This window comes from Beta vulgaris, chromosome 5, assembly GCF_026745355.1.
Source record: "Beta vulgaris subsp. vulgaris cultivar EL10 chromosome 5, EL10.2, whole genome shotgun sequence".
Lineage (NCBI taxonomy): Eukaryota > Viridiplantae > Streptophyta > Magnoliopsida > Caryophyllales > Amaranthaceae > Beta > Beta vulgaris.
In genome coordinates, this window is record NC_079206.1 from 25,954,730 (window position 1) to 25,980,173 (window position 25,444).

General features: G+C 35.4%; 1 long non-coding RNA gene across 2 annotated transcripts; it reads left to right on the forward strand.

The window, feature by feature from the left end:
- Positions 1 to 16,851: 16,851 nt before the first annotated feature.
- On the forward strand, positions 16,852 to 24,745 carry LOC125497529 (uncharacterized). Of its 2 annotated transcripts, none has more exons than XR_008969415.1 (4): positions 16,852 to 19,284; positions 20,045 to 20,177; positions 20,295 to 20,361; positions 20,468 to 24,745. It is a non-coding gene; the product is annotated as an uncharacterized LOC125497529 (long non-coding RNA). The 2 variants fall into 2 exon arrangements; XR_007274397.2 differs by having other exon boundaries at positions 16,858 to 17,405.
- Positions 24,746 to 25,444: the final 699 nt, after the last annotated feature.

Below are 25,444 nucleotides of genomic sequence, written 5' to 3' on the forward strand. Positions count from 1 at the left end.
CATTTAGTACCCAATGATCAAACCTACTGTTGTCCTAATTCGTCCAATCAAAGAAAAAACAATTTGACAAGCTAAGCCTAAAATAGTTTTAAAAACATAAAGTCTATTTATTTATTCCAAGCCCGATTTTAAAATTTTAATAAATTATTTTCGATAATTAATTGCTTTTTTAAAAGCTTGTTTTTAAAAACTCCTAATTAATTAATTTTGATAATTACTTATATTTTTAATAAACATTAATTATTCTTGATAATTATTTTCTAAAGGATATTATGAAAATAGATTTTTATTCCTTAAGAAAACTAAAATCAAAATCCAAAAGATATTATTTCATGAGCATAAAAAAAAATCTTTTAAAGAATGGACAAATAAAAAAATTTGGTCAGATCTGCGAAGGCGCATCCCACGCCCCAAGGTGTCTGGCGCACCAACGCAACATCGAAATAGTTGGCAAAATTTAGAAGCACATAAGCAAATGCGCTCAACACATCTTGATGCATGCCTCTCAACACTGATGTGTCAATCATAGCATGCACGCCGCAAATCCTCAAAATTTATCCGGTTTCTTCTGTTTTCCCTATAAATATACATTGTTTTCACTCGACTTATATATACTTTCATACAAACTTTCCCTATGCTTCCAACTATGAAAATCACTCCAATACTCTCTCAGATACATCCAACACGGAAAATTCATTAATTTCATATTTCAAGCTTTAAGATTGCTCCTCTTATAGATCGTTACTCAAGACCCAGGCCACAAAGGGTTAATCTTTGAGTCTCAATCACAATTTATTTCTTATTTTACTAACAATCTACTTTCATGATGTAGATTCTCAAAGAATTAATGCTCTCTTATATATTCTAACCTCTAATATTTCATTTCCTTCATTTTTCTATATTATTATATCATATTCATGCTATATGCTTTAATGCTTTCGTCAACACGTATGACTATTTTTGCTAATAGAAAACCTAAATAAATGTTCGAATGCTAAATTCAGATAATTCGACAACTGAATTAGATTTCCTATACCACCCAAAAAAATTCTTACTCATGTAGATCATGATATCTCCAAAAAAAGAGATCAAGTCTTGAAGTGCACGAAGATAATGAAGATTGTAGATCTTATTAGTCTTTGTCTAATATTGTACGCATGATAAGTGGGGGAAAATATCAGACTGTTCTTAATAAGGATTCTTATATTATTATGAATAGTGGAACTAGTTGTGTCAATATTCATCACACTACCAGGTCAACGAAATAATTCATCAGAACTATCAACTTGCCTATTTTAGAGTTGGTCGTTGTAAATGGATTAATAAAATATTGAAGATGCTTTCCTAAAAGTATTTTTTGGTAAAAGTATCTCAAGGGGGAATGTAATTAGAATATTTAAGGCGAGAGATTTCGTAATAATAGTTTTGATAGTATCTTGTTTCATTTATGGAAACTAGATAATACGTAAGAAACTTTCGATATACTTGTGTATCTTTGGAAAGTATCTTGCACCCAAGATATAATAATTTAACCCTAGGTCACGAAATCACTCTCCCAAAGCCATAAATACTTAATTATACTCTCCAATAATCGTTACCACTCTTCCTGGAAATATCATTTCGAGTATTATTCGAAGAGCTTGCACCTTAAAGAATAGTTGAATCGCTTCCCTATTTTGAGTGCACTCTATACTAAGATTTCAATCTCTTAGTTAGCTTTGTGTGTAAGCATTATTGATAGAACATCTTTGAGTTTTTATTTGAGCCACTAATAGGTTAGATGTGGTGAGCATTTGAGTTGTCAAGCACGAGTCCTTATGAGGTCAAGTGCGAATTAGCATATCTGGAGTTGGATGTGGGGTTGAATTGTTTATGCGGAGTAGGTCAAATTTTTGTGAGCTTTGTTACTTTTATTCTTCGAAGGAGACTAATAAAATTAAGTGGTGGAGGACGTAGATTAAAGTTGCGTCAAACTTAGTTAAATTTGTGCGTCCATTACTCTTATTGTTTTCATTGTCTAATTGTTTTTGTTGCTCGAAATCAGTTCAGTTGGTTTTCCAGATTGAAAAGGTTTTAAAATGCATTGTTTGTTAGTGTACTCAATTCAACCCCCATTTCTTGAGTATCAGGTGAACCTTCAGATTGCTAAATAATGTATCACTAAAATATACTTAGTCTTTTGCTTGTTTAATAAAACAACATAGATTAATTTTTAGGATGCCTAAATATATTTCTTGGCTCTTTATTTTCATAAAATTAGACATGAATCATATTTAGTAGATGCCTGTAATGGGCGAATGTGATTCCTGATCTACTCTCATCCTTGAACACTTAATCTTTGGTTCCTTGACCAATCATGAAGTCACGACGGAGAAATCTACATTGGATTATGTTGAACCCTAGTTTTGATGATGAAAAAGAAACAAAGATACAAACTAAGTAATTGATGAAAAAGAAACAAAGATACAAACTAAGTAATGGAGTAACAAGTTGTTAAGTGAATGAATTTTTGAAAGGTATCAATGAAAAGAGCAAAGAGAATACTAATGCCCGGTTCTTTTAGACTTATTTTAAGTTAATTTCAATTCAGTTTAGTTCATTTATTTTCAGTTCAGTTAATTTAATTTCAGTTCAGTTAATTTAACTTCAGTTCAGTTAATTTAATTTCACTCTAGTTAATTTCAGTTCAATCTTATCTAATTTAATTTTGTTTTCAATATCACTATTAATATTGTTATTATTATTCATATTATAATTAGAGTAACAATAATTTTTATTTTTTTTATATCTATTATCATTATTTTTTTAATTATTATTATTGTTATTATTTATTACTATTATTTTTATTTTTATTACTATTATTGTTGTTAATAATAATAATAATATTAATAATATTAATAATAATAAGTATTGATAATATTATGTTAATACTTATTGATTATTATTATTTTAGAAAAATAAAAAATACAATTCAGTTCAATTTCTCTCAATTCAGTTAATTTAAGAAATTTAATTTTAGTTTAGTCCAATTTAGTTAATCTAATTTTGGTTTAGTTCTAGTTAATTTCAGTTAAGTTTAGTTAATTTAATATCAGTTCAGCAAAAATAAGTTCACAAGAACAGGGCCTGAGTCAAAAGAAGAAATCAAGTTTGGAATTTGAAGACTAAGTGAAGGAACTAATAATGAAGACTAGCTTCAATATAAAGGAGCGATTATGTTTTGGTAAGGAAATGTGGCAATTTAAAATGAGAATGAGTGTATATTCCTCTATAAGGAATAGACAAAGTGGCATTATTATATTGAGTTGAAGGAACTGACTGTTTTAAGAGGAACTGGACATAGGTTGAAGAAGTACAATAGTTAATTAATGACGTTTGATTGATTAAGGCCTTAATTATAGGAAACTGTTTTTATCTAGTAAAAATCTGATTTTAAGGAAAATCTTTTTGAGGAAAATATTATATTTTTATTAGAAAATAAAAATCCTTTTCGGTTTTAAAGATAATATTTTGATAAAAGGATTTAAGTTTGGTTTTTAATTAATTAAAACACTTTTTAATTAAATCTTGGTTTACTACATAAGTGGTTGCTAAATTTAAGTAGAATTTCCATAACACATGTTTAACTTAGATTGTGGAGATTATGGGTGTCAAAAAAAACATGTTCCCCTAGTTGAGGAACATCATGGGAAAATATTTTTACCACTAACACATGTTTTAATCCCACATTCTAAGTAATCACTGCTATAAATACTTATTGGGAAATTCTCATTGATGACCTCTAACTTTATGTTTTTTTCAATGGTAGACCAAAAAAACTTTCATTTTCAAATGTAATCCTTAACTAATTACTATTACATAAACGTGACATTAATCATACTCAAAACGTTAATTAGCTGTTAAATGTAATAATTACACTAACCTTAGTTAACCTAGGGCCCCTAAAAAAACAAATTACCTACTGTCAAGTGAATTGAAGTAATTAATTTACCCTCCCCCTCCATCTTTCTCTTTCTTCTTCGAAGGAACGACCCCTTCATTTCCTTCTCTGTTTTCCTTCCTTAGCACCAATTTCTTCTCTTTCTTCCATATTTGAAGAAGATTCATTCAAAGTTCTTCTCTTTCTTCTCTTAAATATCTTGTTTTTTTTTTCTAAAGTTGATAGTGTGATTATCGGGTTTGATTTCTTTGAAATTCTGCCGTGTTGTGGTGGTTCTTGCTTGATTGTGACTGGATTTTTGTATTCTTTGCGAATTTCAAGTGTAGAAGGAACATGTAAATCATTTTTCTACTCATAAACCATAATTCTATTTGAAAATTTTTGTTGCCCTATATTTTATGCTCTGTTTATATGTATGTCTGACCAAATGTAGATTTTTTGCCCTAGTGAAAAATTGGAGTTTGAGTGAATGTGATTCTGAAATTTCTATTTCTTTCATTTGTTTGTTGTGTACTTATATAGCATGGAGAATGTTCTTCTTAAATTTCAGTATAAGGGTGTGGATGCTGATACATTAAATTGGTAGAAGATGTCGATAAAGTTATGATGATTGATCTTGTAATTGAGTATTGGGTAAAAGCTAGGGATGGTAAACTTAGAACCCCTAAGAATCCTACATTCTCCTATGTTTATGAGATGAAACACTGTGACATACTCAATGACAAAGACCTAGTGAACATGTTTAACAACCTAAATAACAAAAATGAGATCAACATTTGGGTTGGTGAGGTGTCTAAACCTACACAATTACTAATTGCTGCAAGAAATTTATGGAAAACACAATCAATTGAGGGTGATATGGAGGATGGTCATGGTTCACAACCCATAACCAATTTGGATGATCAATCCATAACCAATTTGGATGATCAATCCATAACCAATTTGGATTCACAACCCACTTTGTTTTATCCTAAGAGAAGTCTAAGGATTCAGGAGAAACCTATACTTGATGCTAATAATGATGACTTGTCATATCATGGTATAAACCAATGCATTGAACAGAAATGGGGTGACATTGCATTGTCTCCATTTAATGAACCACCACCTACTAGCAGTACAGGTACATGGAGAGGTGGAGGGAGAGGTGGTGGGAGAGGAAGATGGAAAGGAAGAGGGAAAGGTGGTGGGAGAGGTAGCATTACCTTAGAATTATCACAAACTGAACATGGAGTAATTATTTCACAACCTTCTACTCCACAACCTTCTGTAGCAGACCTTGGACCACCACAATGCAACTTTGAAGAAGTACCTAGAAGACCCAAAAAGCTTCCAATAGTCTCTAAAAGAATGCCTACAACAACTGCTAAGAGAAAAGGCATTCCTTACAACCCTGGAACAGAGTGTTACTTGCCTAAGAAGGACAAATTTGATAGGGGAAAGAGGATGAGGGTGGAAAATGTTGCTTCCCTTAATGAGACAAATGAGGATGAACTTTCACATTCTGAGGATGATATTTACTCACCATCACATAGTCAAGAAGATGATGAGAGTGATGAGAGTGTGGTTGATGAAGATGGTTTGAGTGAGAATGAATATGGACCCATGGTGAATGACTGATTTGACCCATATGATTATAACAACTGGGATGCCATTGAGGATGATGGGGCAAAAAATTATTTCTCAAATTTGTACAGAAATGGTGAGGTTTATAACGATGAAGAGTTTGGGAAAATAGTGCTTAAGTCATGGCACTTATTCACTGATAAGCAGCATCTGAGGGATGTTGTTAGGGAATATGCAATTCAATGTGGGTTATCAGTTGTGGTAGATAAGGCAAGTAACATGAGGTACATTGTGAGGTGTTCCTCCTCATATTGTGCATGGAGGTTTCATGCATCAAGATTGTCAGATGGCTGCACATGGGCAATTAAGACTATTCAAAGCCCTAAACATACATCTGCTAGAATGGAGATCAACAATCCAATGGTCAGTGTTAAGTGGGCAGCAAGAGTGTTGCTCGAAGAAATCCGTGCAAACAATGACATACTGATGTGTTTATTATTCATAGATTATTTACTCCAATCCCCTTAGTTTTGATAGTCGATTTGAGCTCTTTTGAGCTCGTTTCTTATGGATTTGATGCGTTTGGAGCTCTTTTCGTGTGTTGCATGTTTTGATGCAGATCAGGCACTTTCTGCCTTTATGTAAGTCACGACACGGGAGTCCAATGGTCATACAAGGTCGGAGGAGTATCTGGAACATTGGACCAGCGATTCGGTTGGATGGCACGAAGAAAAGACAAGAAATCACATTCGCTCGATCGACCGGGCGGTTTGGCCCGACCGGGCAAACCACAAAACCTGAGCTGCTGCTGCATATTCATTTCGCCCGGCCAACCGGGCGACCAAAGGAAGAAAAACGCTTACGCGCCCCGGGCGAATAAAAAAGTCAATCTGCCAGCACTCACTTCACCCGGCCAATCGGGCGAACAAATGGGAAAATTCGCTTACGCGCCTGACCGGGCGGATTTGCTTTTTTGTCGTAAGTTGTCAATCACCGTCGCCCGACGGGGAGGTTTCTCATGACGGGTTTTTTCGGTTTTTTTTTTAGCCGGTTTTGTAAAAAGTATAAATAGGTTTTTTAGTATTTTCGATTAGACTATATTATTTTCTACGTTTTTAGGGCCAAACACTTAGTTTTTCTATTTCTAGTTTTGTATGAACTTTTACATTTGAAGATTATAGAGATCGTTAATTTTCTTTTCATTGTTACTTCAATCATTCGGTATTCCACTTTACTTTCTTTAATTTCATGAATTCTTTTTTTGATCATGTTTATTGAGTTTATTATTATCATGAGTGAGTAATATATATGTTAATTTAAGAGTTGTTAATGCCTGACCAAGGATTAGCGAAATACTCTATTTATTCGAACCTCACTCCAAGTATTGTTGAACTATATTGTAGTGATTAGATTGGTATAAGCATGGTGGACCGATCAATTGCCCTAGTTTTTTAATTATTTGATAAACTTACATCATTTTGTGTTCTAGTTTACTCTAGTATAGAAATTAATTCTTCAATCAATTTTCTCTCTTGAAGTAGTTAAATACACTAGTAGAATAAACGTTACTTGCTGCGGTTAAAAAGTACCATATTGCTGCGGTTTTGGGAGCGCAGCAATTAAGGGGGCAGCAATAGGTATTAATAATATTGCTGCGGTTTAAAACCACAGCAATATCTACTAATATTGCTGCGGGTTTTAGGCCAAACCCCAGCAATATTATAATTTATCATCTGATTGAAACGTAATATTGCTGCGGTTTCTGGCCCAAAACCGCAACAATAGGCGCCAGGCAGGTTAAAAAAAAATAAAATATTTTTCAAGCCCTAAATTTTTTGTGGTTACAGTAACATTATTATAAGATGTTGTATTAGCTACAACAATGTTATAAACACCCAATATAAAAAGAAACCAAAAAGTAGAAAATATATTAAAAATTCACTGTAATGAAATTATAATTACAAAATTAAACAAAAAAGCAGAAAATATATTAGAAACAAAAATCTGAAAATCGAAAAAAATAAATAAAAACATCAACACTGATAATTTCATTACAGTAGAGGAGGAGAAAAAAAAAAAGAAATTCAGATCTAAAAACGAAAAAAAGAAACAAACAAGATCGCGTCGAGTACAATCTGGAATTCAGATCGACGAACATCACCATTGTAATTCAGATCAAGAAATAAAAACATCACCACTAAAATTCAAATCGACGAACAATCTGGATGGGGAAAACCGGAATCGAGTCTCGACGAACAATCTGGATGGGGAAAACCGGAATCGAGTCTCGACGAACATCACCATTGGACTCGAGTCTCGACGAAATCACCGACGAACCGGAATCACCAAGGAAAGAGGACACGCTACAGCCGGTGGTCGAGGAACCGCTACAGCCGGCGGTCGAGGAACCGCTACAGCCGCCGGCGAAAGTGCTCGAAGATCTGAATGATATGCGATGGTGATGAGAGAAGTAAGAGGAGTGAGAGGAAAGAGAAGGAGTGACTAGTGAGAGGAAAGAGCAGTGAGAGGCGTGAGGTTTGAAGGGTGAGAGGGGTGAGAAGCGTGCGTGAGATCTGAAGGGTGAGAGAAAGAGGAGGGTTGTGAGAGGCGAGAGGAACAAACCCTAAGTCACACGCCTTGTCACGCCTTTATATATATTTTTTAATGATATTGCTGCGGTTTTTGTCAAGAACCGCAGCAATATATTAAAATATTATTTTTTAATATTATTTTAATATATTGCTGCGATTTTTGTTAAGAACCGCATCAATATGTTTGGTCAAATAGTCAACTTTTTTAAAAAAATTTCCTGATGACACTATAGTGCTGCGGTTTTAGACCGAAACCGCAGCAATATATTTATTCTTATATTTTCCTTTTCTTTTTACGTGATATATTGCTGCGTATGGGGAAAACTGCAGCAATATTACCGCAGCAAATAGCAATTATTCTACTAGTGATAATTGACCATAAATCTGTAAAACTCCTCTCCCTGTGGATCGACCCGTATTTGCCAGTTTCTGGTAAACAGACACCGAGCACTTGCGGTATATTTTAAAACCCATCAGAAACCTGCCAAAGCATTGAATGATTTGCTCAAAGATTGGTATGGTGTGGAGATGCGCAAAACATCACTGTACAAAATGAGGTCACTTGCGTTGAAGGAGATTCATGGTGGGCATGATCTCTCTTATGGTCACTTACCTCAATACTGTGATATAATCAGGGAAAGTAACCCACATTCAGCTACTTTCTGTGCCTGGTCCCCTGCATCTGATCCAGAGAGACCCCTAACCTTTTCAAGCATTTTCATTTCTTTTAAAGGAGCAGTTGATGGGTTGGTTGCTGGGTGCAGAAGCCTACTAGGAGTAGATGGAGCTCACTTAAAGGGTAATTTTGGAGGTGTGTTGTTGTCTGCAATTGCCTTAGATGGTAACAATGAACTTTTTCCCTTTGCCTGCACAATTGTACAAAATGAAGATGCAGATAGTTGGAAATTTTTTGTCTGGCATTTGAAGAATCTTTTAAAGGATAGTGGAAGAGGGGGTCTGTGGTGCATAATATCATACTCCCTATATGATGCAACCATTATTGAAACCCCACAATGCTGGACCACCTTTGATTTCTTATCCTAACGTTAAGTGTAAAAGGTATAACCATTGATATCATACCCTTCATATGAGTTAAAATTGTCACGTGGACCGTATGCCAACCACTTAATTGTATCGGGTACATGATGGTTGTTTGCAGACAATTCACCAATTACTTTATTGTGGAACCAATCAATGAACGACCTGTTATGCTCATTCATTAATGCCCTCTCCCCTTTTGACGGATTTTTGTGGCGCAATTCACGCATATGTCTTCTAAGTATGGATTAACTTCAGTAACATGGTGCAACACAAAAAGATGAGCTTTATTCAACTCAGTCAATGAAGGTGAAATATGTCGCATTCCAACCCCATCCTTGCCTTCTAATCTACCCTTGTGTCTGGACTTTGGAAGACCTATCGTCACAGCCTTAGCAAAATAAGAAGAACAATATCCTCCAACCTCTTCGGAAATTGTTCCTTGAATAATACTCGCCTCTGGTCTTGCTGGATTCTTCACTTTCTTTTTCAAAGAACCCATATGTCTCTCAAAAGGGTATGTCCATCTTAAAAATACAGGACCAAACAGTTTAATATCCTTTACCAAATGAAAGACTAAGTGAACCATAATGTCAAAAAAAGAAGGTGGACAATACATCTCAAATTGACAAAGTGTGTCACCACCTCATTTTGCAAAGCATCCAACTTATCAGGATCAAGTACATTGTTGCATATGGTATTGAAAAATGAACACAACCTCGTGATAGCAAGCCTGACATGTTTTGGAAGAATCTCACGTATTGCAATCGGCAAAAACACTTGCATCATCACATGACAGTCATGGGACTTCAACCCAATTAATTTCAGATCATTCAAAGAAACAAGTCTTCTCATGTTAGATGAGTATCCAGTGGGAACCTTAATACCGTATAAACACTCACAGAACAATCGTTTCTCTTTCCTAGACAATGTATAACAAGCTGGAGGCAAATAAGTTATTGTTCTCTTTCCTTTCTTAGCTTTTTCCTTAACCTTTGGCCATAAATTAGGCCGAATCTTCAATTTCTCCATATCACTACGAACCTTAAGACCATCCTTAGTCCTTCCCGACATATTCAACAGAGTACCGATAATTGTATCACAAACATTTTTTTTCAATATGCATTACGTCAAGGCAATGTCTAACTGGTAAGTATTTCCAATAAGGAAGTCTCCAGAATATAGACTCTTTTTTCCAAATGACACCATCGTCTTCCGAAGGTTTAACCCACGTACCAAATACTGTTCCCATCTCCTTAACACGATTATAAACTTCTTTTCCGGTTAACGGTCTAGGAGCTAGAGCATTTTCAACAAATCCGTTAAGGTTGTGTTTGGGAACATGGATTTCATTTCAATTCTAGAATTTCAATTCTAGAATTGTGAATCCCCACATTCAAATCCAAATGATTTGTTTGGGAAAAATTAGGAATTTCAAATGCATAATTTGAACTTGTTTCTAATGGTATTGTTAATGGTGGGAGAGAGAAGAAGGGGGGAGTGATGAGAGAGGAGATAGAAATAAACTAACACTTATTTTGGATTTGAAATGACATGTGTTTTGGTTGGATTTCAAATTCTCCAATTATGCCTTACTTCTTATGAGTCTTGGATTTGGGCCAAATACAATTCCAAATTCTTAGATGATCCAAACAAGTGATTTGGCCCAATTCCAGAATTTCAAATGAAATTCCAGAATCCAAACAGGCCATAAATGGTTCTTTTTTCTTTCGATATGGATGAGAACTATGTAGGAATTGCCTATTAATGATATAGACATGTTTCCCATAATGTGGCAAATGTGTAGCCTCCATACCATTCTCACAAATGCGACATGCCTTTTTTCCTTTGACCTTATACCCCGATAAATTCCCATAAGCAGGATAATCATTTATAGTACAAAATAGCATAGCACGAAGCCTGAAATCTTCATTAGAATACGCATCAAACACCATAACACCTTCGTCCCACATCCTTTTGAGATCTTCGATGAGAGGTGCAAGATAGATGTCTATATTATCATACCGGCTTCTTAGGCCCAGAAATTAAAAGAGACAACATAATATATTTTCGCTTCATGCACAACCATGGAGGAAGATTGTATATCACTAAAAGAACAGGCCAACTACTATGTTGACTACTCAAAGTACCGTAAGGGTTATCCGTACATACACAATGCAAGTGTCAAGTTCCTAGCTTCCTGACCAAATTCTCTATATCTGGAATCGATGACTTTTTATTGAGCAGAATATGCTAGATGGCTAAGTATTCCATCCTTCTTTCTTCGATCAGCATGCCATCTTAGGTTTTGTGCATCTTCTTTGATAGAAAAGAGCCTCCTAAACCTTGGCACAACTAGAAGATACCACAACACTTTCGTAAAAGGACCCGTATTGCTCGGTTTGGGCTCAACCCCATCCGGCAATTTGTAGCGGGACTTACCACACGTCGGGCATTCATAAAGGTCCGCATACTCATTTTGATACAACATGCAATCATTTGGACATGCATCGATCCGCTCATATTCCAAAACCAAAGGACACATTAATTCTTTGACATAGTAGGTAGATTTTGGTATTAAATTACCCTCAGGAAACATATCTTGTAAAGCTTCTAAGAATTCTGTGAAGTCTACACCAGTCAAATTATATTTCGCTTTTATGTTGAAAAGAGTTAAAACCACACTCAATTGAGTGTATTTTGTACACCCTAGATAAAGGGGTTTCCCAATAGCTTCAGACAAACTGTCAAACACTCGTGGCCGCTCATTAAAATGGTCACGAGTCCCTTCCAACATTTCACCTAATCGATCATCACCAAACTCTTCATCCTCACTATCACTATTATCTCCGTTGTCATTTTCATCACCTACTACATCATCACCTTCAATCATAACATGATCTTCAATCACAACTTGATTCTCAACCCCGACATTCGACATATCAAACTCTAATGAGTTACTAGTACCAATATCAACATTAACCCTATCCCGAGGAGAAACTCTTTCCGTCGGAATTTCGTTGCAGACCTCGCCGGAAACACAAACCCTTTTGCTAGAGGAGAAAGAGAGAGTGTGTGAGAAGGTCAAGAGTGAGAGAGTGTGAGAGGGGAGAGAGAGTGTGTGTGTGAGAGGGTCGAGAAAATTGAAAGCATCGTGCAATTTTTGGAAAATGAGAGCAGCATATATTGTTGTGGTTTCCACGTAGGACCGCAGCAATATATTAAAAAAATATTTTCTTAATATATTGTTGCGGTCCTACGTGGAAACCGCAACAATATAAGCTGTTCTTGGGTCAGGTGAATTCAAAAAATATCCATTGACAATAATATTGCTGCGGTTTTTTGTCGAAACCGCAACAATATTATTATTTTCTATTTCTTCTTTTCTTTTTACGTGATATAATACTGCATATGGATAAAATCGCAGCAATATTACCGCAGCAATAAGCATTTATTCTACTAGTGATTAATGCTTTCTTATCCCCGTTGTTGATTAAGCAAGTCTTTATCAACTCAAACATAGTACACGAGTGATATGGTCAGAATAGGAGAGGTGGGAGGGGGAGCAAGTAGAAAATACACTAAAAGATTTGCTAAATCAGAAATGTGAGTAATAGTAGGAGAAAAGAGAGCTTTAGGGAGAGCGGAGAGAGAAAGTAGTAAGAGATGATCTAAATTTATGAAATTGTATATGAGACTAAGAGTTGAAGAGAGAACCGGGGGGGAGAAGGTGAAGGTGAGAGAGGTAGAGAAAGGGAATTGGTTTATTCGTTATTTGAGGCCTATAACACTAATTGAAATTTGGATTTTTTAAAAAGAATAATACAAACTTTTGGCCATTCTCTATCAATAACACAAACTTTTGATTATTTTTAAATAATGCAAACTTTAGATCAAAATTCCTCCAATAGGTCAAGTTGACCGTTAACCTGTAAAACAGGTAATTTTTTTTTTAAACTCCAAAGTTTCCTCCTCTTCTCCTCTAGCCAACCAACTGAAAATCTGAAACCCCACCCCCTCCCTCCACCCTCACCTCCACCCCCACCCCCACCCCCACCCTCACCCCCTCTTCCCCCACCAACTAAAACCACCCATGCTTTGCCCCACCTCCAAGCCACCCCCTCCTCCACCAGGAAACCACCCTCCCAGCCTTGAACCTCCCTTTCAAACCGAACCAAAGTCACTACCACCACCCAACCAGCATCCCGCCATCATCCCACCACCAAAAAATCTCCCTAGCATCCCAATCCATAACCACAAACTACACAACCACAACCACAAACCGCTCTTGCAAGCGACTGAAGTCCGATTTTCACGTTGGAACAACGCAAACGCCGAGAAATTCGAGTGAAATCGCTGAATACTCAACAACAAATTGAAGACGACCTCCACCTAAATTGAGTAATTCCACTCACCCGGCGTTTTGGAGGGTTGCGAAACGCGCAAAATTACCCAGGAAAAACGAAATGGGTGTTGGGGGAGAAACAAATATTAGGGTTGTGAAAACGGGGTGACGTATGTGGTGCCAGGGGTTCCGTTTCGGGATGGGGGTGGGAGAGGGGCTTTTGTGGTGGTTATGGGGGGGACAAAGAGAGAAGGTTGGGCAAGGTCAAGGGCGGGCTAGGGTGGGAGAGAGAGAAAGAAAAAAAAGTTTTTTTTGTTTTTCAAATTAAAAAAATCAACCAATAAGCAAGCAACACGTGTCCTAGAGAGTGCCACGTATGCATTTTACCTACACCAACAAGTTAGGAAGTGGTTATGACCTACTGGAGGAATTTTGGCCTAATGTTTGTATTATTAAAAAATAATCAAAAGTTTGTATTATTGTGAGAGAACGGGCCAAAGTTTGTATTATTTCAGTTAAAAAGTCCTTAAAATTTTGGGTAAGATTATTTTAAGTTGTAACACATAAATTAAGTTGATTATTGTTGATGCTATGATAAATATAAACATAGAAGCGTGCAACTTACAACATTTGAATTTAGATTAGAAAATAGTAGAGGTTAGAGAAGAAGAATTAAGCCACAGAAGAGGAGATAAACTGAGAGAAGCGTATCAATATGGGGTAATGGTAAAGGGGAGAAGGAGAGGTTATGATGGCGAAGATAAGAGGAAGATGTGGTCATAACTTAGACTATATTCAAGTGTTATTAAGAAAGAGATATACAACATTCATAAATTATTTCCTAAAACTTGCAAAACTTTAAATTATTAGTTGCAAAGGACGAAGGTGGAAGCAAGACAAAAATTCTGAAATTTCCAGAGCCATATAATTAAATAAGGTACGAGAGGAGTAGGAAAGAGAACGCACGGGTGAAGATGAGAAATTAAGATAATATAGAGGAAGATATGGAGAGTCTAAAGAGACTATTTTTAGAGTGTAATTGAGAATGAGAGAAAAAAACACTTTTGCGAGATTTTTGAAAATTCAAAAAATCATAAAAGACAAGAGAGAAGGAAAGAAAGGAAAAGGAAAAGAGGGGGAGCAAGTATAAAAACACAAAAACTGGGAGAGAGGGAGAACAAAGATAGATGAGCACTTTGGAAAGATATTCTATGTTCCCAAACCATAGAAGGAGTAAGAGATAGACCAATAGGAAGACTAATAAAGATAAAGGGGTAGGGTCGTAGGGACATAAGTTTAATATAGAGTTAGGTTTGGTACTTTTGATACTGTAATGTATGCATCAATAAACAATCTAATAAGAAAATGTACCTTTTTTGCCATTAAGGTATGTTCAGTGATGCATGATGTACTACTTATGATCTTATAATAAGTTCAATTTTTTTTAACACCTACTTATGTAGGAAATATCCTAAAGGAAAACAATGGTCATTCAATTCAATTATCGTATTGATTTAAATCTTGGTTGAAGGCTAGAAATATTGACCTTTATTCCTCTTGTACAAGTCAATTGAATTATAATTTATTATCAGAACTTTTTTAAGTTTCTAATAGTTAAACTTCCTACTAACGTTCTTGCCTTTGTCATGCTCAGTAAGTCAAAAGGCGCTGTTCACGTTATTAGTTGTTACTAAGTTGATCAATCAGGCTATTGTTAATGAATTGAGTGGATTATTGTTGGTGGAAGCTATCTTCCTACATAAAGGATGACCAATTCAAAAATGTTATGTAACTTTATAGAGATCTGCCAAGCAAACAACTTAAGCTTTGTTGCTTCCTTTTATTCTTCGTATAAAAGTAATATACAACCATTCTCGTTGTGGGATTCTCATAGTCGGATGGAGAGAACCTTCAATTATGACTGGCCTAACATCTTTTGCTACTAATGTGTTTTGCTATTAGACATCGTTTAGTTCTTGTAATATATACATAACAATTATTCAAGGGCGTTTATAAAGGCTCATGTGGCCGAATGTTCATGGCAAATACTTTCTTTGTATTTTGCAACTCATCTCTTAAAATTAAAAACTTTTGTAATTAAAAACTTTTGTCATTTTCCCAAAGGAGGCATTCCTTAATGAAGTGATATTCAGAGAATGGCTTTGTCATAAATGTGTTAGTATATATCACTTCATTAAGGAATGCCCCCTTTGAGAATACCAAAGAAAGGAACAGAGAACATTTCACTAAAAGGAACAAGGAAACAAAACACCTTTTTCTAAACCAAACCTTCGAAAGGTTATGATAGCAACTTGGGGAGATTCGGAGACTGAAGAGGAAGAGGAACAAGAAAATGAAGAAACTGCAAATCTTTGCCTCATGGAAAATACTGACATAAAGGAAGATGAAGAAAATGTTGAGGTAAACCAACATATACTTGAATCAGACTCAGATGGAAAAACTAGGATTGAAATTTATGATCTTCTTTATGATGCAATTCTTGAATGTAGAGATGAACATGAAAAACGTGAACAAACTAAACAAACTGTTAAAGTTTGTAAAGAACATATAGAATGGCTTAAGAAAATGAGAACAAATATTGAAAGTAAGTTCTTTGATTTATTTGATAAAAACTTAGAAAACATGAACAAACTAAATAAACTGTAAAGTTTGTAAAGAACATATAGAATGACTTAAGAAAATGAGAACATATATTGAAAGTATGTTCTTTGATTTATTTGATAGAAACTTAATAATCAAGGAATTGTATGAGAGTGTGAAAAATGAAAATTATCTAATCAATTTAGAGATCTCACACCTAAAGGAAATTGTCTATGTTCTAAGTTTCTCTGATATAAGATCAACTCCTTTGGAAGGTTACATATCTGAAATCGAAAATTTGAATAAAAAAATTATCTTAAAGGAACAAATCTGTAATCACTAGAAGTAATAACTTGTTGTTGCAAGGAACATAGGCAAAGTGATGGTTGCTCCTTAATATATTGAGAGACCACAAACTAAAAGAAGAGAAGGTCTTGGTTTTGAAAACCACAAGAAAAGGAACAAGCCTAAGAAATATGTTAACCTACCTAGTGAAAAAATTTGCATGTATTGTGAAAAGATAGGTCATTACATAACTCAATGTCAACTTAGAATTGGAATGATTGGTAAGAATGTGAAAATGAGCAACATGAAATGGGTTGCTAAAACTAATGCTAGTCAAGAACAGGAACCCATGAAAGAAGGGGTTCCTACAACTAACAACCACTAGTGGAACTATATGTCACAACACAACGACTGCAGTCCTTGAGAGAACTAAATCGGTAAATCCTTAAATTTTTGAGTGGGAAACCTCGGAACAAAGCCGCTGCGGTCCTTAAGAGAACCTAATTGGTTAAAAGTAAACCGCTTCGATTTCTGCTTACAGCTCCGGTTCTGTCCGCAGCTGTTAATGTTTCCAGTTTCCTAATTTCATTTTTACTAACCCGCATTTTCACTCGCACCAATTCTCATTTCTTCTCCTTCTGCTTCCTTAGTTCGAAATCCTCTAGGGCGAAAGTCACACACCACCCCATTTTCTCGCACCACCTCTCCTCACCTCACCTCACTCTCAACCTCCATTTCATCTTCTTCTGCTATCGATTCGTACTCACCACCAATAACTTCAACTTCGACCTCCAATATAAAAAGAAAATTAAAAATATCAACTTCTTCCTCTATTTTTGCGTTTTTTCTTCATTCGCCGGTGACTCGATCAAAAATCCCCAAAATTTAGGGTTTGTTCATCGTAATCAGTCCTGCTCTTGATTAATCCTCATTTATGCCTTTTGATTTCTACGTTTCTTCTTCTCTTGATCCGTCGGACGTCGCCACGTCTTCGCCAAGACAGCCCAGGTCACCAACCACCAACCTCTGCCAGCTCAACTTGGTGATTTCGTTTTTTAATTAGTTTGTAATTAGGGTTTCTTTTTTAGGGTTTTTGTTTTTTTCGAATTACTGGAATTAGGGTTTTTAAAATTTTCGAATGACTGGAATTAGGGTGATTGGCCGTTATCCTACTACTTGTTGTTAAGGTTTTCATGCGATGTTAGTTGTTTGTAGTCGTTTCTATGTCAAACTTGAATTGATTTTTCCTATTATTTTGTGGTTCTGATTGTAAAGAATCGATTGTTTGCTTGAATTGGGTAATGTATATATATTATTTGTTATTAGTAAGTTTGAAGTAAATTATGTGGTTTGTGGAGTGCATTTAATTCGTATTATTTGGTTATCTGATGTGGGTTTTTCCAGGGTTTGCTCTAAATTGCTGCATTTTTTCTTGCCTGAAATTGCTCTAAATTGCTGCATTTTTCCTCCCACGCACTTTAGAACCGAGAGAGCAGAAAATTTCCTTTCTCATAAGTTGCTGTAAACATATGGCAGCTACTAATTTCACCATGTATATGGTATTGGTTAGTTATTACTTGTTAGTTTTTTGTAGTGTAGTTAATGGGTGTTAATTGTCCTGACATCTGAGTTGGTGAATAGTTTTGTGTTGATTTTGCTGCTTTCAGTTAAATTTGATTTGTTATATACTTATTATTTTTTTTAAATTTATCGTAACTATTGGAGATAGATACTTCCTCTGTCTGAATTGCTTTTTTTAAGATATATGATGAATTGTTTGGATAATTTAGGTTGAGTTTGTCTTGTTTTTGAACTTCTTTTTTCTCATTCTTTCAAGATTTAAGCTATGGAGTTATCTGGGTATCCAAGAAGAGAATATTTTGTTGGTTGTCATAATCTTCAAATAACGATTGAAATCATCACATGAGGTTCTAAACTCGATAAAATGAAACATTTTATTGTCTTGTACCATTAATTGATTGTGTCTAAGGTAGCAAATGTTGTGTAAGTTTCTTTCCTTTTCACTACACATTACTCAACAAATGGAAGCGCACATCCAACTCTTCTTTAACCTATATTCTCTCAGCAATGTTGAAGGGCTGAAATTTAGTAATACAATGATCAACTATTTCAAGCTTTTCAGTGCAACACAAAGCACAAACTCTGAAACTCATATCCTAGTTTGAAAGACACTTCTTATACTAATATTAGATTATTATTAGCCAGCACGATTTCTAGCCGAAGTGACGAATTTCAGGCAAGACATTTAAGCACCACAACCTCATCCAATTCCTATGACTCTATTTTGAGAACTCCCTTTTTACCCACGATCGTCTATAGAACGCAACATGTGGTAAGCTGATTTGGCAGTATATTCTCCATGGAATGAATATTTGCCCAATAGGTTCTTTACTAACAATTGTGAAACCTTGGCCTTGGTAGGAGAAATTACTCTATAGTAGATAGGAAGCCATTTTACAATGACTTTTTCTTGATCTGCCTTGTTTGGTGGTGTTTTTAGATTGCATTTGCTGATTTTAATTGGAGGATCTTTCAGAAAAGGAGTATCGTATGTTAGATTTTTAGTCCATGGAAGTATGTGATTTAAGATCTGTGCTTTTCTGCCTTTATTCTGATTGGTATATATGACGAACGTGTTTTTAAAACTATTTTGTATCTTCTACATATTAAAATCACGGAAGCCTTGATGAGTGCACATATTGTGAATGTTCCTGACTGTCATGTAAAGCAATGTAATCACTCTTTACTCACATCCACTTGCCCAAGATTAATTAGAAAGCTACACCAGAGTGTATATGGGATGCTGAACAACTCCAAATTCACAAACTCAGTTACTGCTTCAATCCAGCCACTTGAAGCTTCAACCACATACCGCTTTGACAACACACTGCCATCCAAAGGTTATTGTATGTTAAAAATTCTATTAGGAACCTCTCTTTGATGCTGGGAGTGGAGTAGACACAGTAGAGTTTGCAGTTAATTCTCTTACATTGTTTTTCCATTGACTAGTAAACTAACTTTTCATTGGGCAGTACTTGGACAACCATTTGGTGTTTAGTTTTTTCAAAGATAACATGAAAGAGTCTGTGAATACTTGTATCTGATTGACAGATTAGTGCACTCACTTGTATTGCAAACTGATAATTATATGCTTATTCAAACATAATCTATAGATCCTTTTTTTATATGAGGATATTCTTTGTTTGCAAAAAAAAACCATTTGTTTTCTGTAAGTGGAGGTGAAGTCTTTTTGTTGATGGATTATTTCTTTCTGTTATGCTACATGGGCTTATTTATTGATCACCTGGAGGCTTGAATTCACTGGAGTTTGTCAAAAAAGAACTACAATTCTTTCCAAGAAGCCTCCAGTGGAAGAGTCATAATGTCATATACACCACTATGGTGATTGATTTATCTCCCGTTAATAAGGAAGCCATTAATGTTTATCAAAATGTTGTTTGCATACAGGCATGCCCATGATGATGACCTCTAGGACATTATTATGCATATCAGTACATTTTATGCTTGATGCATAAGAATTGACCTCACTATTTTTGGATCATGATTCTCTTTTGCTTAACTTACAACTCGATATCTCCATCTTTGTTGCTGTAAATTGTCATGATTACTCTGAGTGACATTTCTGACATTTATCTGCAGAAATGCTCAACTTGTGGAGAAATGTAGATGTTGTTTGCTTTGATGTTGATAGCATTGTGTGCGTAGATGAAGGTATTAATGAATTTACCGAATTTTGTGGAGCTGGAAAAGCAGTTGCAGAGTGGACATCAAGGTTGAGTTTTTGTCTTATGCTCTGAATTATCCTCCGTGCCTAGTTTGTGATCTAGATGCTTATATCAGTTTGTTGCATATTCAAAATGCTTTCTATTTTTCTGCATTATGTGCGTAGATGAAAGTATTGATGAAATTACCGAATTTTGTGGAGCTGGAAAAGCAGTTGCAGAGTGGACATCAAGGTTGAGTTTCCTCTTATGCTTTGAATTATCCTCTGTGCCTAGTTTGTGATCTAAATGCTGATATCAGTTTGTTGCATGTTAAAAAGGCTTTCTATTTTTCTTGCAGACCAATGAATGGTACAATTACCTTTCAAAAGGTGAAGGATTTATGTCCTCGACTTAAATGCAATTACGAATGTATAATGGATCATATTATAGAGATAATTAGTTCGTTATATTGGGTCGTATATACGTCTTGCTAGTAAAAACTATAGAACTTCGGATTAGTAAATAAATAAACTCGAAGCCCAATGTAACGGATCCTACAAGGTCACACATTGAACTTGGATCAACAAAAGAAACCTAGAGCCCAAGAGGGCCCTAGGGTGGTCGGCCAAGAGAGGGGAAAAGGAGAGAATTCTGACCTAAATACTTATATATATATGGGTTAGGCAGAAAAGAAAATCATCAGTTTTATTCTATTAATATTTTCTCTCTCGTATTCTCTTTCTTTCAAAGTCACATAAAAACTCCAAAAACAAGAAAGAAGTTTTCTTCCTTTCCAACTAGCATTGGTGGATTGTTGATCCGGGTTGGTGGACTAAGTAGAGGAATCACATATGAGATTCTTAATCTGGGTTATTCAAGCTTTGTGGAATTCACGCTACAAAGGTTATTTCTAAACTTCTATGTGATCCTTAATTGTATATGCATGTGATTCTGATTTAAGTGCTTATGAATTTGATTCATGAAATTCCGCTTTATAGTACTTATAGATTCTTACAATGGTATCAGTTTTAGCCTCTTGCATATAGAGTTTTGGTCATAAAGTTTAGTTTTTGTATGGTTAATTTTAATTTGATTAAGGGGAGGAATTAAATTATGGATTGAATAATTAATTGAAATTTGTTAAAAGGAGTTTTAATTACTTGCTTTCTCAATATTTAATAGCCGAAATTTTCTCCTCCTAAACCCTAATTTTCGAAATTTATAAAATTCTGATTTTAGATCTTTAAATTTCGAAAATAAATTCATGTTATTAATAAAATTTTCATGCTCAAAATCGTTTATGTATGAAGATAAATTCATGTAAAAAGTGTTTTATATGAAATAGTGATTAATTATATGAATAAATCTGAAAATTAATTAAAATAGAGATTTTAAAATTTAATTTTCTGTATTAAACATAAAAAGTTATGTTTAATTTAATCAAGATCACGTAATTAAATTTACAAGAGGTTGTATTTTTAATATCCTTCAGGAAAAAAAAAAAGATTTGAAAAACAGAAAAGAAGGAGGAAGGGGAGCAGCCACCGTGGCTGCTCCGGTGGTCTGCCGGCGAAAATGCCGGAAAGGGAGACGCTGACTGCCGGCGAGCAGTCGCGTCGGGGGGAAAAGGGTGGCGGCAGCACTGCTCACTCGTCGCACGGTCGCTCGCAGAGCAGGGCTGCTCGCTACCGGTGTTATACGGCGGTGTCGGGGAGCGAAAGAAAAAGTCGGCAAGTTCGCCGGCGAGGTGACCTGCGAAGGTCGTCGGGTTTTGCTTTTGGTCCGGTCATCGTCGAGCGTGATAGTAGCCTTGTGCTGCTGTGTTTCACGGATGTTTTCAAAATTTAAATAAAAATTTTTTTTTTTTAAAAAGAAACGTGACTAAAAACTGGGCAGCAACAAAAAAGTTTTTTATTTTATCTTTTGGAAATTTTATTTTGAAAACAGAATTTTGAGAAAGATGAGTAAATTTCAATTATGCTGACTTGGTCATAAATTTCAATCCATAATCTGATTTTTTAATCTAATTAAATTTAATTAGGCTAGTTTTAAGGGATAGAATCTTTAGGTGATTAGTTATTACTTAAATTTTATCCTCTTGCTTTAATTAAGTATATTTGATATTTTAATTGATTGGCAAGTATAATATGTGATATTGTTATATGGCTTTTATATTATGATATATTTGCTATGTATGACTAGTATAGCCCAAATTAAGATAGAAAATATGATCTGCATATCGGGATGTATTCTTGTAATTTTAAATACGATCTGCATATCGTTAAGTATTTTTGTAAATTATTTTGATACTTATGTAATCCAAAGAAGTGCTCATCAAGAGAAGGCCCATTGGAAAAGGTGGATGGAGATCCATAAAGAGTCCAAGCGAGAGCCATTGATGATTAGTTCTTAGGATTAGGGGCCATACTAGATCATTTTATTTTCGCATTTTATTATTCTTTAAAATGCTTATAAGTTTATTGTATGTTGGTTGTTGATGCGCTAGAGTTCACTAATTCATAACAACATAATAAACTTAGGCCCCGTAAATATTAAGGTTTGCTTTTCCAAACATAAAGTACTTATAAAACCCTTAATTAATAGTAATAGGTCATGCCTCCGCAGGGTGTTATCATTAATTTTGGGATATAAGGTAAAATTGCAAATTTTACAACTTAGTTTGGTTGTCCTTAACAAATTATCAAAAGCGTTTTGAATTTTGAAGCAAGAGATAGTTAAACATGCGATGTTTATCCATGTAAACAAGAGTTATAAAGTGTTATAATTAGTAAAAGAGTTTACTTACCTTGATAATGTAACGTTAAGAAAAGGCCTCCGTCTGCTTAGTGTTGCATGTTGATAGGATCTTGTAAATCACTTATTCATAGGGGACTTTAATTTGAATAGGTGGTCAACCTAGAAACCTTTTACATGTTTTAGGTTGCTTTAATTTATAAACATAAAATTGAACTTTGCCTTGTTTTTCTGTCTGTAGATATCATGTCTAATAACAACAACAACAACTCCGGTTTCAACATTCGTCCTTTTCTGGAAAAGGACTGACTGAATGGTGAAAATTTCCTTAATTGGGAAAGGACTTTAAGACTCGTTCTGAGGTTTGAGGGTCGAGAGGACGTCTTAGATACCCTGCTTCCTGTAATAACTGATGAATCAACTGACGCTGAAAAACGTCGTGCAAAACAGGCTAGTGATAAGTCTATACCAATCACTTGTTTGATGGTAGCAGCCATGGAGCCGAACCTCCAAAAGAGGTTCGAAACCAAGGATGCCTACACGATCATGCAAGAGCTGCGGACCATGTTTAAAACTCAGGCCCGAGTTGAGCGGTATGAGACTAATAGGAAGATACTTGAATGTCACTTGAAGCCGGGTCAAGCTGTTGGCCCCCATGTGTTCGAAATGATGGGTCGTCTTTTCGAAAACATGGAAAGACTTGGGTTTCCTTATAGGCTCGAGTTGGCTACAGATATTATTCTCCACTCACTGCCTGATAGTTTCAATCAGTTCAGAATGACCTACAATATGAATGAGTCTGAAAAGACTTTGCAAGAGCTGCATGGATTGTTGGTCAATGCTGAAAGGAACATCCCTAATGCTGAAATGGAGCAGGAGTTGCTGCACTTGCCGTCGGGAGCTATAGTCTACACTTGCCATCTGGGCTTATTTTAGAAGTAAATAATTGTTATTTCGTTCCTACAATAACTAAGAACATAATTTCGGTTTCAGTTTTGGATCCTGAAGGTTTTTGCTTTGAAATAAAGAACAAATGTTGTTCCATTTCTTACAATAATATTTTCTATGTCAGAGCTAATTTGATAAATGGTTTATATGTGCTTAATAAATCATTACAAATATATAATATAGATAGCAAGAAAAAGAAATCAAATGATTCTAACCTAACCTATATTTCGCATTGCCGAATGGGTCATATAAACCAAAAGCGCATTCACAAGTTACAAAAGGACGGTATAATTCCATCATTTGATTTCGGATCATTTGATGTATGTGAATCATGCTTAATGGGTAAGATGACAAAATCACCATTTACTGGAAAAGGTGAAAGGGCCAGCGATCTTTTAGGACTCATACATACAGATGTATGTGGTCCTATGAGCACAAAGGCAAGGGGAAGTTTTAATTACTTCATCACCTTCACTGATGATTTGAGTAGATATGGCTATATTTACTTGATGAAACATAAGTCGGAATTTTTTGATAAATTCAAAGTGAAGTACAGAATCAACTTGGTAAGACAATAAAAGCACTACGATCCGATCGTGGTGGTGACTATTTAAGCCATGATTTTGATGATCATCTAAAGGATTGTGGAATTCTTTCACAATTAACTCCTCCAGGAACACCACAGTTAAATGGTTTATCTGAAAGGAGGAATCGAACATTACTAGATATGGTTCGATCTATGATGAGTCTTGCTAATCTACCGATTTCTTTTTGGGGATACGCTCTCGAAACTGCTGCACACACACTAAATAGGAGCCCGTCAAAGGTTCACTAGGGGAAAAAAAAAGAAAAGCTGCGCAGGAAGGCTGTGCTTTTTATATAAGCGCAGCCCTATAAATGAAGGGCTGCGCTTTTCTACAAAAGCGCAGGATTACAGAACAGAAGGGCTGCGCTTTTGTAGAAAAGCACAGCCCTTCAGTTAGTAGGGCTGCGCTTTTTAAAAAAAGCGCAGCCCTTCTACTTTATAGGGCTGCGCTTTTTTTAACAAGCGCAGCCCTATTGGGCCTTAAAATAAAAGGCCCCTAAACTTCCCCTCATACGCTTCGCTCCTTTCTCATCTTCACGCCTCCTTCTTCTCTCTCATACGCCCCCTATCTTCTCTCTCTTCTCTCTCATACGCCCCCCTCTCTTCCCTCTTTTCTATCTCACCCTCCCTCTTTCGCTCAACAACAACAACCATCTACTCTTGCTTATCTGTATCCCAATTTCCATCTATCCGCTCCTATTTTCTGTTACCTCACTCTCAAATTTAAAAAAATGTCTTGCTGTGGTGGAAAATGTGGTTGTGGATCTTCCTGCCAGTGTGGAATTTTAGAAACTAAATGATTAAGGGGGTCAAAATGCAAGAAAAGGTAACGCGGCGGAGCGAGATTATGAACATGAAGAAAGCCTCTTTGTATTATGAACAATAATAATTATCATACACAGAGATATACAAAAGGTATGGTTACCATGTGCTATGTGTACTACCCATCATATAATTCTACTAGTCTTGAGATCTATATCACGTCTAAATCATTAGTTTATACCCTTCCTTTCGCATCTTTCTCTCTCTTCCTTCGTCGGATCACAA